Source organism: Stegodyphus dumicola, chromosome 6, assembly GCF_044657685.1.
Source record: "Stegodyphus dumicola isolate Sdum_Otavi_A_Nest chromosome 6, ASM4465768v1".
Classification (NCBI taxonomy): Eukaryota; Metazoa; Arthropoda; class Arachnida; order Araneae; family Eresidae; genus Stegodyphus; species Stegodyphus dumicola.
In genome coordinates this window covers 27868893-27883973 of record NC_140773.1, presented here as the reverse complement: position 1 = coordinate 27883973, position 15081 = coordinate 27868893, and the positions used below count along the sequence as shown (strand labels likewise).

Genomic DNA, 15081 nt, shown 5'->3' with positions numbered 1-15081 from the left:
GACTCTATGTACCATTGTTTTATCACAATACGAGAAATATACATACATTTATGCAGATTTTTCATTATTTAATTTCTTCAAATATAATGCAGGACTCTAACATTTTGTGGCAACAGTTTGAAAAGTGAACCGACATTTATGAGTCCGACGCAAAATGCCAAAACGAAACTAATAGTCCTTCGGGATTCAAATCCCTTTGGACTAAAAAAAAAAAAAAAAAAAAAAAAAAAAAAAAAAAACTTTTAAGAAGGCGAAGCTCAGCCTATATAAAACGAAGTATACTTTAAAGAAAATTTTTGATTTTTATTTTAGATATTGCAATATCATCTTTAAGTGAAAGGTTTGATCTCTTATCTTCTTATTCAGAAGTTTTTAAATTTTTGTGGAATATTTCTGACTTTAATAAATACTCTTAACAAGATCAGCTCTATTTATGTCAAAAACTGCAGAAAGCATTAATTGATAAATATCAAAGCGTTATAAATAGTGTAGATTTTATGCATGGACCACAAGTTTTGTAATCATTTGGAGGAAATGTAGCATCGGCGGTTGAACTCTAAGCTATATTAGTTGTCAACAATTTAACTCACTCCTTTCTTCACATTTTTATTGCTTTACCCATTTTATTAACAATTACAGTGTCAGAAATTACAGCAGAGAGATCATTTTAAAATTGAAAATAATTAAAATTACCTTAGATCTACTATTGGTCAAGAGCGATTGGCAAATCTTGCAATTATTTAAATTGAAAGTGACATTTTATAGAAATTAGATCTAGATTTACTTATAAATCAATTTATGAAAAACAAAGCCCGGAAATTTCAATTTCTATAATTTCACTCCTACTAAATATTGAAATTATTTTGTTTCAGTTCATTTGTTTATTATAGGTTAGTATTATATGCTTTGTTAATCTTATGATCGAACACAATTTATGTGAAAATGGATTTAAGGAGTCAGGCCACTTGGGATGCTTGAAAAGTAGATTCAGCTTTCGAGCTTGCTTGATCGGTTGCTTTCAAAACGAGCATAAATCGATTTTACTGAATTTGCTAGAAACATTCTTTTAGAAAATTAAAAAAAAAAAAAAAAAAAAAAAAAAAAATTCAGAATAATGTCAGTGAAGTGGGACCGTCATTTTCGGAAGAACCAATTGACGTACATTTTTGTGGTCCTTTTTTAGTTTTAATCAACTGTCTACTTATCATTATGCATTATTGTTGCCTCTTTTATTAAGGAAGAGGATATCTAGTAAAATATATATTCAAAAAACAAACCAGCAACAGCCAGATCTTAAACATGTATTTTATTACCACCATCTGAAGTATGTTAAATCATTTTGTGTTTTATTATTTTAAGTGTAAAATTATTTAAGAAAAGTATTTGAACGTATACGTATTTGAAATTAGGAAATGCAGTCGATGAAGGGCAAATCGGATATACATATTTATTTATTTAAAACCAAATGATGTAAGCCTTCTGCAAGGGGGGACTACGTTTCATTTTCTCTTGTCTTAAGGGAATAACAGCGATAAGTGGCTTCATGTGGCAACCATGCTGTCTGTAGATAAGGACGACTTTAGTGACGTAGTGTCAGCCGTGTCCTGGCTTTGTATGTAGGAGGTACTGACTGTAGTCACTTCGCGATATCTTTGAGCCAACAACGACAGAAAACTGTCTTCTGATGAAATTGCTCTTGGTCGCTCTTGACCAGGTTGTTATACCAACTGTTCCAGTGCTTAAAAGCGGCTCCAAGTTCTTGATAAAACACTTTGAGGGTTATTGGAATCTTAGGTGACTTCCATTTGTGCTTGACCTCCGTTAATTCAACCATTTATTCGCCACTTTTGAACTTCAATTGAATGATACATTTGAGCCATAACTACTTAATACGAATCACTCTCAGAAGCCACATTCGTTTTAAACAACACTACAGACCGGAATTCCAGCGAGGAATTGCAATTTCATGTTTAGTTGCGTTTCATTAACATAAATAATTACATCGTTGGGCAGTGGTTGCAACATTGTCTTAGTGAGCATTTTTGTTTTTCCTCATTATCTTTTAATTTTGGTGACCAGTGTATTTACGAGCATTGAGTATAATAGACGTATATTTATTTGTATAATAATAATTTTTATTGCATTTATTTGGTGGTAACAAAAAAAGAGTAGCAAAAAATAGTATAATGTGCTTTAAGAAGTAATTCATTATTTGCTTTTTGGTTTAAAATTATTTTCCTAGATCTTAGATCCAATGATGTTATCGTACACATAAAGGAACGTCAAAGTCAAGCTGAGACCGATACATGTTTTTAATGGCTATTACATTTGAGAATGTGTTTTCACATAAGTAGGTGTGTAACATACAAGAATGGTTTTTGTGTCTTTTGATTCATCAAGTCCCCCCACAGTTACATAAAATTTGGCATTTTCGATTATTTCTACTACAATAACATCTTCGACCAATTTCTTTATATGCGTTTCACTGATCTAGCAGATATAGACATTGCTTTTTATATAGGACTGCTTGATTCCTGAGAACTTTTCACGGGGTTCTAATAAGCAAGGTTTAACTGATCCTCTGCAGTTCTACAAAACTATTAATACATACGTATATTGATTTGTCAGTTTTTTTGCCATTGTTTCATTTTGTAAATTATCGAGGAGTCTTTGACAGGCTTATTAGCTAAACCTGAATGTTTAGCCAGCAAATGACAGATAATTTTTGATGATTTCATGGCATCATTGGATAGACTCACAGAACATATGTCACAAAACTGTCGTAGATCAATTTCAGTTTCCTGTATAAAATCACATTTCAAATAATCATGATCAATTTTGTCTTAAAACTTTAGCTTTCTTATATCTCTCACACTTCAGTTCCCTCCTTCTTTTTTAATGCTTGATGATCATGGAATCTGTAAGGGTTTTACTGATTCTTCAACTAAATCAAATTTAGTTTGAAAATATTGAATGCAAAATAATCAGTTGCTTATTTTGAGCCATCTTAATCTTTACAGCCATACAAATTGAAATATAAATTTAATATTAATTTTACACAGATAATGCGAGCACTCTTTTCAGTTTGCATTCATAAAAGTTTCTCACAACCCTCTGATAGAAAAAAGAAAGCTAAAGAATCGCTATAGAATTCCATTTATGAACACGTAATATGGGATATTGGATCTATACAAACAATGCTCTATTCACACCGTATTTGAGAGCATTTTACACGGTCTTCTGGTAGGCTATCGCTTCGAACATCCATTTCTAATTTAACTGACGTGAGCGTAAAGCAATTTCGAATATTTTACTTTCTTTCCGTAATATACGTCTCTTTCTATCTTGACAACTGCGTCCTCTTCAAATTTTTAGTATGTTATTTCAGGCAAAACCCCTCGAATTTCCAAAAGCGTATTTGCTGCCAGTCTGAATTTCAGCTAAGCTTTTCATTTTCTGCTAATTCTCGAATAACTTCTCTGAAGGGTTTGAATTACAAAACTGAATAAATTCTTGAGCCTGACGAACAAATCTAGTATTTAGTAGCTTTTCTATGCCAAAATACAGCTTAGTTATGCAATAGTTCAGCAATTTCTACATTCCTTAACATGAATGTTATCAGCTCATAGCCGATCATTTGATATTTGTAGTGCAACTGAGCACTCATCGTACCTTTGTTGTGTAGCAAGGTAGCAAATTCACTTAGTTATTTAAATTACAACTCATTAAAAATTAATTTATTAATATTCTAAATTTATGCTACACAACGAGTATTTTTATTTAATATCTGTGCTAAGTTTGTTTAATTTTTATTTGGGGTTTTGGTACGAAAGGATTGGTACGTTCTTTTCACTCGTTACTTGTAAACGCGCTGAAACACACAATAGAATCGGGTGATTTTTTACGTAATAATCTTGATTTTATATTACTTAATTTGAGTTCAACCATTATTAATTTATACCACTAAAAGCAGAAAAATTGGCTCTTTAATTTACGGCCAAATAACAGACTAACTGAAATTAATCTACAAAGGAATTACATTGCGTTTGAAAAATGCATTACTAACAATATTTGTTGTACAGGCCATAAAAGCTTTGCGAATGGCGGATTTGTAACCGATTTTAATCTGGCATTCAATTAGATCATATACAAAGAATAAAAATCAGCCACAACGAGACGAAAATAATAGTGATATATCGCCGACATAAATTTGTAAAATTTAAAATTATTAAAATTAATAAAATAATTTCGAGAAATAATACTGAGGTAAGAAACAGAAAAAAAAAAAAAAAAAAAAAAAAAAAAAAAAAAAAAAGCTTTTCTAGCTGTTCTTCCTAACATTAAAATTTTTATATAAATATGAAATCATTTACTTAAAAAATAAAGCCGTTTATTAAAATATTTTTATGGGATTTAAAATTTTAAACACTCGAAGGGTTATAGATAACTGAGGCTGATCACAGTAAATAATTATGAGTTAGAATAGAGAAGGAATGAAATGACACAAAATTCTTTAATGAATATCTGTGAACATTTTAATATAACATTTCAGATACAGTCAGAAAAATCAAGAAAATCTCAAAATTTTGTTTATCAGTGGCATTAAATAACAATTTTGAAGTTAGCATTATTATTTTATTCTCCTCAGAAAGTATTTTGGGTAAGCAGAAGAACATATTCGGACATCGTTCCATGTTTCATAACCTAAAAAATTAAAAATTGAAAAAATAATATAAATAATATTTGATACAGAAAAATTACTTGTTTGAAGAGGAATTTATCAAAATGTACTTTGGTTTCTTTAACTTGACAGTTTTCAAAAGTTCACTTTAAGCATATTACGAAAAAATCTGAAATGTACGGAAACGGCATACTGCGCATTTCTCTTTTGAAACACGCTGTTTTTAGTAGTAAAAATGCATAATAGTCTGTTATGAAAAGATAAAAATGTAACGAAAACGGACACACAGGAAGTTTAACAGAAAAGAAAAAAACATTTTTATGAGGATACTCTGCTTCACTTTAGCAACACAGGAAACAGCTGCGTCTGAGCGAAAAAAAGGAGGGAAAAAAAAAAACAGCAGCGGGCACAAATTTTGCTTATATAATTTATACACAGTAAATGTAAGGCTGTAAATGACCCATGTTTTAGTAGATTTAGCTAAAGCAGGGGTTCCCAACGGTGTTGGTTGACCCTGTAGGGGTCAGTGAAATTTTAAAGGAGTCAATGATGATCAGAGTATTAATAGTAGAATATGCAGAGATAAAACCGATCGAAATAATCAAAATCTCATTGATTAGAAAGCAATTTATAAAAAAATTGATAATTAATCATTATCTTTATGAAGCTATATCATACAACAAGGAAGAAACCACACAAAAAATTTAAGTACGTTGTTAAACATAACAAAATTTAAATATATTAAATACATTAAAAATGCACAAATTTTTTTATGTATTTTAAAATCCAATTATTTAAAATTTAATATAAAAAATTCAATTATAATAAATCAATAATAAACATATTTTTAAAATACATAATATGTTATTGAATTTTAAAATACATAATAGATTTTTGAAACAATTGCAATATGAAAAGTAATACCCAAGAACACAAGAGAAAAAAACTGATGTGTACACCACGACTTCCTTGTACGCAATATTAAATTATACGCATTCTTTCTTGCATTTCATTTAAACTTATTGGATTGAATAAAATCTATTTCATCGACAGCGCATAAACCACAATAGAATAAATGCACTCTTTAAAATACACTACATTTGTTTACCATAGCGACACTCTGGCGCGAGGTTCACTTAACAGCGTTATATTTCATTCATTTTATAACATGACATGACATGACTTTATTATGCCCAGAGTAGCTAGTGTAATTAATCAGCTGTGTTCCGGCTCAATTCAAGTAAAATTAACATGCAAGTATAAGAAATACATAATATAAAAATGAAAGTCATGAATATAAAGAAAAGAGTCAAAAACATAACTGGCCTAGGATGATATCTTGGTAAATATTTGAATTAAGTGAGTGAAAGTGCATTTTTCTGACTTGTTTTGTGTTCCGATCTGTGTTTTATAACTTTATTTCGAATTAGAAGTCGTATTTTTGAAGATTCATGGACTCTGAATTTCTGCGAGTGCTAGCCGGATCATTAGCATACGATGAATAGATTTTTGCTTATTATTTCATGGATTTACTGCGCAAATGATTTCTGATTTATGCTTTAGACTCTTTATTATTTACTTTAAGTCGATGGTTAAAAGCATAGTGATTGATTGAATATTTAATTTAATATTTGCACTTAAACTTTTTGAGTGACGTTAGGCTTAATGTGGCCGTTATTTGTTTACCTTTGAAGGCTTCGTATTTTGCACTTCCTACTTAAGACTTTAAGCCAGTTGATAAAAACTTGATCTGAGTTTATGAATATTACCGGGAATAACTCATCGATCTTTTGGTGCATTATTGAGTGTGGTTTTTGGCCCGTTGGTCGATTTATTTATTTTGCACAGAACATTTATATTTTAAAATTTAATGTTTTTTCTGCTGTTTTGGGAATTTTAAAAGATTGCAGACTTGAATTTTGTGTGATAGAGACCATTTTTGTAATTTTTATTGTTTTTAAATATATTTACTTTGTATTTTAGATTTGTAAATATGTTTTAACTCTGAATATTTTATATACAGCCCTGTCGCAGTATTGTAATCTTGATATTTATTTATTTTGTTATAATGAGTCGACTGAAAGATGACGTTGAGAAAGAATTTACAGGTGTTGATAGTGAAATATTAGATGGTTCTGATATAACGAAAGAAAAGATGGATTGTGATAATGAAAAATTAAATGACGATGAGAAATTGGGAAGTGTCCTTTCTGCTGTTAGGGCCCTCTATGAATTTGTTGAGAAATTAAAAGTTAGAAGGGTCTCACGTGAGATTACTGAAGGATTGGCAGGGGGAATCGACAAAGTTGTTGAATTACTTGTTGCACAGAATTTAAGAAGTATTGAAGATAATTTTATACATTCGAAAACGGATGTTTTATTGGACATTAAGCAAGGCATTGATGAGATTAAAAGTACTCTTCGGGAAAATCGACATAAACAAGAGAATAAAAAGAATAGATTTATGGATAATAAGAATTGGAAAGAAAATGAATTATTTGTTAGACCAGCGATGCCTGGAATTGATGTCTATGATGAATTAATTGTGAATGTAAAACCTGATGATATAGATGCACAGATTATGAGTTCTTTTGTTAAAAGAAACGGTGATTTAGTTATGAGATTTAAAGAGAGTAAACAAGTTGATATGGTTCAAAATGTTATTGATTCTAAAGAAAATTTAAAAGATAAGTTGTATACACAGAAAAAAAGATTTATACAGCCAAAACTTATTGTGTATAATGTGTGCAACTATGTAGAAGATGATAAAATGAGGAGTGAGTGTGGTTGTTCCGGCGACTGTGCGCGTCCATTATTTAGGATAAAATGTAAAGAATCAAGTGAAGTTACTCATAGAGTTTTTCGTGTAGATCCCTAGTGATCCTCAGTTTTAGAGGATAACAGAGTTCGTGTTGGATGGAAGGCCTATGTAGCAAAACTTTATCTTAGGCCAAAGAGATGTTTACGTTGCTTCAAATTTGGACACACCACTAAACACTGTAAAAATTATGTTACTTGTATCAAGTGTTCAGAATCTCATGTAGTTAGAAATTGTATTAAAGAAAAGGAAATATGTGCTAACTGTAAGGATTCGAATTTGAAATATGGTACTCGTTTTGATGTGAATCATTATGTTTTGACAAAGGATTGTGAACTTTATAAGCGTGGGATTAAATTTATTTCTGAACGTTTGCGTATATTGGAATAGTATTGTTTTGGATTTTAATTAATTATAACTGCGATTGGGCTGTTTTTTCTGTGCTTGTTATTATTTTAACTGCTTTATCTGTTTTTATGGCATGTAATTTTATATTTGTAATTGTTTTATTTTTTATTATTCCCTTGGATATGAAAATATTAAATATTAATCTGAATCATTGTGCGGTGACAGCTTGCCAGTTGGCCGCAGTTGAAAATATTTTAGATAAAAATTTTGATTTGATTGCAGTGCAAGAGCCTTATTTTATAAATGATAAGATGCCATATTTAAATAAAGGGTGGAGAGCGGTATATGATGAGAAAGGCAGATCAGCCATTATTGTCACAAATGATGAAAGTGAATTTATTGTCGATTGTAAAATGAATGAAATTATAGCCATTTCTTTAAGGATGGATCAGTTTGTTTTAGGAATTGTGTCCGTTTATTTCTCCCCTGCAGAAAATTTACATTTACATTTAACAAGGTTGGAACAAGTTTTGGAAATGTATAAGTATTTTATTATTATTGGTGATTTTAATTCCAAAAATTTTAGCTGGGGGGGGGCAAAAATAGTTGGTAATCGGGGATCTTTAACTATGGATTTTATAATACAGCATGATATGATTTTATTTAATCAAATGGACTCTTTACCAACTTTTGTATCTGCTGTTGGGGAGGGTAGGACAGATTTAGTCCTAGGTTCTTCCTCACTATCGACATTTAATACCGAACTGAAGATTTATGAAGAGGAAAGTTTAAGCGAACACCGGTATATGTCTCCTTTGAAATCTGTGATGTCCAGCCAATATATTATAAAAATATTGTGTTCACAAAGAATATTTATAGACTGAATAAATTTTGCAGAAAACTAAGACCAAATATAAATCGGATGAGAAAAAGATTGGATGGAATTTATGATCCTGTTATCCTTGATGAATTTGTTGAGGAATTTGAAAACTTAATAGTAAAGAATGCTAAGAAACATCTAATTTTACGTAAAAGGAAAGTAGAGATGACATATTGGTGGAACGCTGATTTACAGAGATGTAAACGAAGATTAAGGGCTTTAAGAAAACATTATCAAGTTAGACAAATTGATGAAGACACTCGAAGAGAAAGGAAAATATCATATAAAAAGGAGATGGCTCTCTATCGAAAAAAGATTAAAAAGACAAAATATGAATATAAGGTGAAGCATTTTTTTGGATAATAAAGACTACTATGATTGCTACTTTCGATTGGCACTACGTAAATCTAGACCTTCCCAAATGATTATAAGGAAAGATGAGCAGAGTACTGATGAATTTTCTGATGTTATTAGATATTATTTTATGGAAAAATTTGATTGTGGAAATCCTGAGGATGGTATTGTTGAAGATGAACTTTTAACATCTCCAAACTGTGGTGCTGATGATGTTTTATTTTCTATAGATGAGATTCGTTATGTTGTGGGAAAATTGAGAAATAAAAGTGCTCCTGGAATTGACTGTATACATGCTGTTATGGTTAAATGTTTATTTAAAAATTTTGAGAAATTTTTCGTTCTACTTTATAATAAATGTTTTAGTTTGTCGATTTTTCCGGGAGTGTGGAAGATCTCAAGAGTAATATTCATTCCAAAGGGTGACCAGGCAGATAGACCTATTTGTTTATTGAAATTCTTTGGAAAAGTTCTGGACAAATTGCTTACCAATAGGTTATATCTTTTTTTCTTGGAGAATAATTTTATTTCAAATAGACAGTTCGGTTTTGTTTCGGGAAGGTCAAGAAATGATGCACTTTATGATTTAACAAACACTATAGTTCAAAAGAAGAAAGATTTTGATGTGATAATTGTTTCTTTCGACGTTTCAAAGGCTTTTGATTCTGTTATATGGAATTCATTGCTCTTCACCCTTGAGAATTTTAAAATAGCTAAAAATATTTTTGCAATTTTGTGTAATTATTTTAATAACAGAAAAGTTGTATTTTCGTATGATGCTGATTTTAAAATTTTTAAAAATGTGTATAAAGGATGCCCTCAGGGCTCGCCTAGTGCTCCGCTGCTCTGGAGTGCCGTTATTTTTAAGTTATTAAATGTTTCTCTTCCTGAATACGTAAATGTGATCTGCTATGCAGACGATATTTTATATGTAATATATGATGTATCTTTAGAAAAATTAGAACAGCGTTTTCAACTGGTGAATGATATTCTAAAGAACTGGGCCGAGGATAAGAAGTTGATTTTTAATTTGCGAAAGGCTTCATATATGTTTTTCCCTAAGGCCGGCAAAAATACTAGACCACCCAGACTAAGATTTTATGGTACCCTGTTGAAAAGAGTAGATCACATGAAATATTTAGGTGTAATTATAGATGATAAATTGAATTTCGAACTTCATTTTAAAGAAATTCAGAAGAAATCTGATGCAATTTTATTATTTTATAAAAGAAATTTTCCAAAACAAATATTGATTACTAAAAGAAATATACTCAGAATGATTTGTAATGCTGTTATCATACCTATAATAATGTATGGAATAGGTAGTTGGGGATCTAGGGCGGCGGAACTCCAAAGAATAAGTTATTAACAATTCAGCGGGCCGTGGCCCCTGTCACTGACTAGGTGTTTCAAAACTACTCCATCCGAAATTCTCTGCATCTTGGCCGGCACACCGCCTCTTTCTATATTTTATAGGTATTATTACGATAAATTTTTATTATCTACTAATAAGATTGATTTTATTCATTATGAGGAATTTTTTGCTTGTTGTACTGCTTTTTATAACTTAGATCCTTATTGTATACACCCTGCTGAAAGAGTTATTATTGATTATGAATTTCATTTTGTTGAATTTGGTGAAATTGACATTTTTAGATGGTTCTGGAATCGATAGTAAGATAGGTTTTCTTATGTTGTATATTACTATGGCACTGAAATTTACAATGATAAAATTAAATTGGAAAATTTTAATTCAGTGTTCCAGGCAGAATTGACAGCTATTTTTTATGCTTTGAGATGGATAAGGGATAACTTATTTATAAATTATAAAATATCAATTTATAGTGATTGTCTGTCTGATCTCCAGGCCTTAAGAAATTACGAATGTAAAAAACTCATTAATTGTTGATATTAAATGTCTCTATGAAGAAATCACCAAAATTCATGTTGTGAAATTTAAATGGGTTAAGTCCCATGTTGGAATTTTTGGTAACGAAAGGGCCGATGTGTTGGCCAAGGAGGCAGTTTTGGGCGAATCCGGGGAATGTTCCATTGTTCAACCATCCATAAGAATTCTTGTAAATAAAATAAAACAATTTTATATTGATATGTGGAAAAAGGATTGGAATGAGTCTGATAGAAAAAAAGGATTACAGTTATAATTTGATCCCTACATATAATAAATGTATTTCATGCTGCCTGGATCTTAATCAAATTATCACAGGGCATGGACGCTTCCCGGAGTACCTAAAGAGATTCGGTCTACAAGAAAATGAGTTATGTTATAATTGTGGAGTTACGGGTTCAGTTAAACATTTTGTGAATGAATGTGATTTAACTTATGATATAAGAAAAAAGTTTGGACATACTAATACATTTACTGGAAAAAACATTGAATTTGAATTTGCTAGGGAATTAATGAATTTTATTAATAATAATCGTGTTAATGTCGGAATTTTGATTTAACATGTGTTTAGTGTTTTTATGATAGAGCATGGTCTCTGTCTCGTGTTTTGTCCTTTTGGTTAGTTAGTTTCTAACCATTGATTCTAAGTCATAAAATCAAATCGATTAGGTGGATGGGGGGCTGCGCCTCTTTCTGTACCAGGAAACTGCAGACTAAGTTGTAGTTTTTCAAATCTTTAATAATCTTCTTGACAAATTCTAAAATTTAGTCGAAGAATCGAGAAAATTTGCTTAATAAATTAGGGACTTGCGATGCAGACTTTATTAGACTCCGAAAATATTAGTTTGGCATCGTGATCTGCAGATCTAGATTTTGAAGCAGCAGTAACGTCAGGAGTTGATTTTCTAGGCTTTTCAGCATTCTTTTAAAATTGATTGGGCGGCTAGAGAGAAGTCTTATCTTTTTTCTATTATTACGAAATTCTGAAAAAAATTCGCAGCCTTTATAAGTCGCAATGTGCGATTTTTTACACCTGACACAGGTGGGTTTTTCTTCTTTTGTCAGAGCACAAGTGTAGGTTGGGTGATCAGAACTACACTTCAAACACCTCGGTGCAAATGATGCAGGAAAGCTATCGGTAATAATACAAATAACAATGTACAAATACAATGTCCGAAACAAAATAATTTCGAGCCAAACGAACTGGATCTGTATTTGTGAATAGTTCTTTCAAGTTCTGTTATTGATATAGAAGCTTTTAATTGCTTTTAAGTACCCCACTTGTTTCGCTGTTTCAGGCTTTTCTTTTGATAAGGTAAGGAAAAGCGATTTGAAGCGCTTAAAATAATATGGCTGAATATGTGCGCATAAAATTTAAATACCTACCAGAAGTCCAGATAAGGGGTACCCGAATTCATTTCGGTCTGATGAATGGTCGAGGGGCAGCCTGAATGATAGTTAAAGTAGCCATCGCCAGTACTACGAGGAAAACTAAACTGCGTCTCAAGAATTCCATTTCTTAGATGCACGCACGTAATCGGTATGGATATCTCGTGTTTCAACCTTCCTTTATAAGAGAATTTAGCATGGAAAATTTGCAATATCATAAAAATTAAGTAGGATGTTGAGAGGAGGTAAGGAGGTAACGAAAAGTAAGATTTCGAATTGTAATCTCGGCTGCAATAATTTTTTTTTTATTTGGAAAGGAATTTCACTACACAGGCTATTTATTATGCAGATGAATTGCTTATTTCGGTGACGTATGCCAGAAATTTAAATAAGCTCATCTGTACAACTGTAGAAGACATTAATTGCAGAAAAAATACTTGTGAAGTTATTCGAAAAAAAAATGGTTGGTTTGGTTTATTAATTATGGCAAAGCACACTAGGGCTATTAGCCTAAGGGGAGGGATGCTTTCGTATTGGACTTTCTAAGGGAAACTGGCTCGTATACACGTTACACACGGGGAAAACCACGAAGACGCCCATGCAGCCAGCCCGTTCGCGGGATTCGAACCTCGGACCGAACTACCAGTGTTCAGCGATTTTACCGCTCAGCTGTTGGTGGACGTGAAGAAAAAATGAGTAAATATTAATGATTTGCATTCCGCTCTATACATATCTTACACGAAAATTCATTTTTCGCATTCTGTGAAATGTTCACCAAATTTACTTGAAGTTGATAATTCTATTTATTTATTTTAACGTATAAACAGGTTCAATGCAAAATTTGGCATAAATATGACAAGGACTTTTTCGGAATGCAGTTTGGTTGAAGTTAGGCCAGGCTTTTATGAAGCGTTGTTGCTACAGTGAATCGAGAGAAAAGTGAAAGACCTCTTGCGGAAAAAGCTCGCACTAATTCGTTCCGTCAACTTGAATTTTTAGAAATTTGCAAAATTGTCACGCACTGAGACCACGTTAGCACCTTAGCTTCTTTCTGCTCATTGCTGTCGAAGAATATAATGAACCTTATTTTTCTTCTTTCTAACAAGCCCCATAATTTCTGAGGTATCATAAACTCCACCGCATTATCCATAGCAAGAACAAATAAAATTATAATTAAATTAAATTACAATTATATTTATAATTAAATTAAATTCCAATTAAAATTTGACGATCTACCGCGAAACAGCCCTTACTTCTCCTTTTTTCGTCATGGACTACAATCGAGGCTCACTGTAATGAACTTCGCTTACACGAATTTGCGGAACGGTTTTGGTTTCCTCGGGTTTCCTATACCCATAATGTTATTTTATAATATTAAAACGAACCTCAAAGAGAATGAAAATTGGAAATAACGAACTGTATTTTAAATTTCGATTGAAAACTTAACTTCTGCAAGTTTTAACGTAAAAATTACTAACCCTTAAAATCTTTCATGTTTAAGATATTATGATCAGCATTTTATTCTTATAGGAAAACACATTTGTCATTTCTTATTTTCCCTTTCCCTGTCTTTCGATATGCTCTGAACAAAAGCAATGGGAGACAAGTGTGACACAAAACTCCAGGGGAATAAGAATACAATAAGCATATCTTAATACATCATACTGCGTACGTGACTGTTTAACCAAAGACTGTGAATGGCTTCTTTGATTTAATTCAAATATTTTGACTAATTTTCCAGACAGAACTCTATTGAAGGTTGATACAGTGATAGTTATTCAGAGGAAGAGGAAATATTGAATCTTATCAGCTGGGGCTTCACATTTGATTTTTCTTTTTAGGAATGGAAATTTTGATTCTTGTCTTTTTTTTTAATGTAAATGTTCTGCAAATTCTATCACTCGAATAGGGATTTGCCCACCAGCGGTCGAGCGTTAAAGTCGCTGAACACTGGTAGTTCGGTCCGAGGTTCGAATCCCGCAAACGGGCTGGCCGCATGGGCGTTTTCGGGGTTTTCCTCATGTGTAACGTGTATACGAGCCAGTTTCCCTTAGAAAGTCCTTTACGAGGGCGTACCTCCCTTAGGCAGATATCCCTAGTGTGCTTTACCATAATTAAGTAAACCAAACCAAACCAAACCGAATAGGGATTTTGCTTTATTTAGGTCTGTTGCAAAATATAAGACATTCTTCATAAAAGTTGTTGAGTCGTTGCTGAGTTATATGCAGCTTAGGAAAATGAACATCTTCTCACTAAATATTTGCTAAGATACTTAGATGACGAATTTATTTTTCGTTTTCATCACTTCCGGAAGAGCTTAAACGGTTACATATTCTTCCATCAAATATTTTGTACACACTTTCTGGGTCAAAGGTTCGTCTGCATGGTTAGCTGCAAAGTAAATCTTCTATATAGAAGAAAATAGCTTATTAAATCAGGCACTATATTTTGAAATGTTAGTTTTTATTCTACTTTGCATCGCATTTCCAAATGCATCACACTGCACATATCTGTTAGTTTAAATTTATTTACAAAAAGGAAGTTTGAAAGTAATATGTTAACACCATTAATGTAGTGCTGAGAAATAGCATTCATGAAGCGCAGTTTTTCTCACAATATGACAGTGGCAACTTTAACCATCATTTACGCTACCCCTGATTCTAAGCCACGGGTCGAAGATCTCACAATGGGCTTAGTAGAACAGA

General features: G+C 31.7%; 2 long non-coding RNA genes across 4 annotated transcripts in view; one reads left to right on the top strand and one right to left on the bottom strand.

Annotated features, from left to right (window-relative positions):
- The window catches only part of LOC118188094 (uncharacterized), a 72422-nt gene that overhangs the window by 26605 nt on the left and 30736 nt on the right, over positions 1-15081 (top strand). The window lies entirely within an intron of this gene.
- Positions 4422-15081, bottom strand: part of LOC146996686 (uncharacterized) — a 72577-nt gene continuing 61917 nt past the window's right edge. Inside the window, exons 1-2 of one of the 3 annotated variants that reach the window (XR_015041579.1) lie at positions 12374-12515; positions 4422-4704 (exon numbers count right to left, since the gene is read on the bottom strand). This is a non-coding gene — a long non-coding RNA (uncharacterized LOC146996686). Of the gene's footprint in view, positions 4705-4791; positions 4972-12373; positions 12516-15081 lie in introns of those variants that run through there. The other 2 variants (XR_015041580.1, XR_015041578.1) reach the window with 2 other exon arrangements.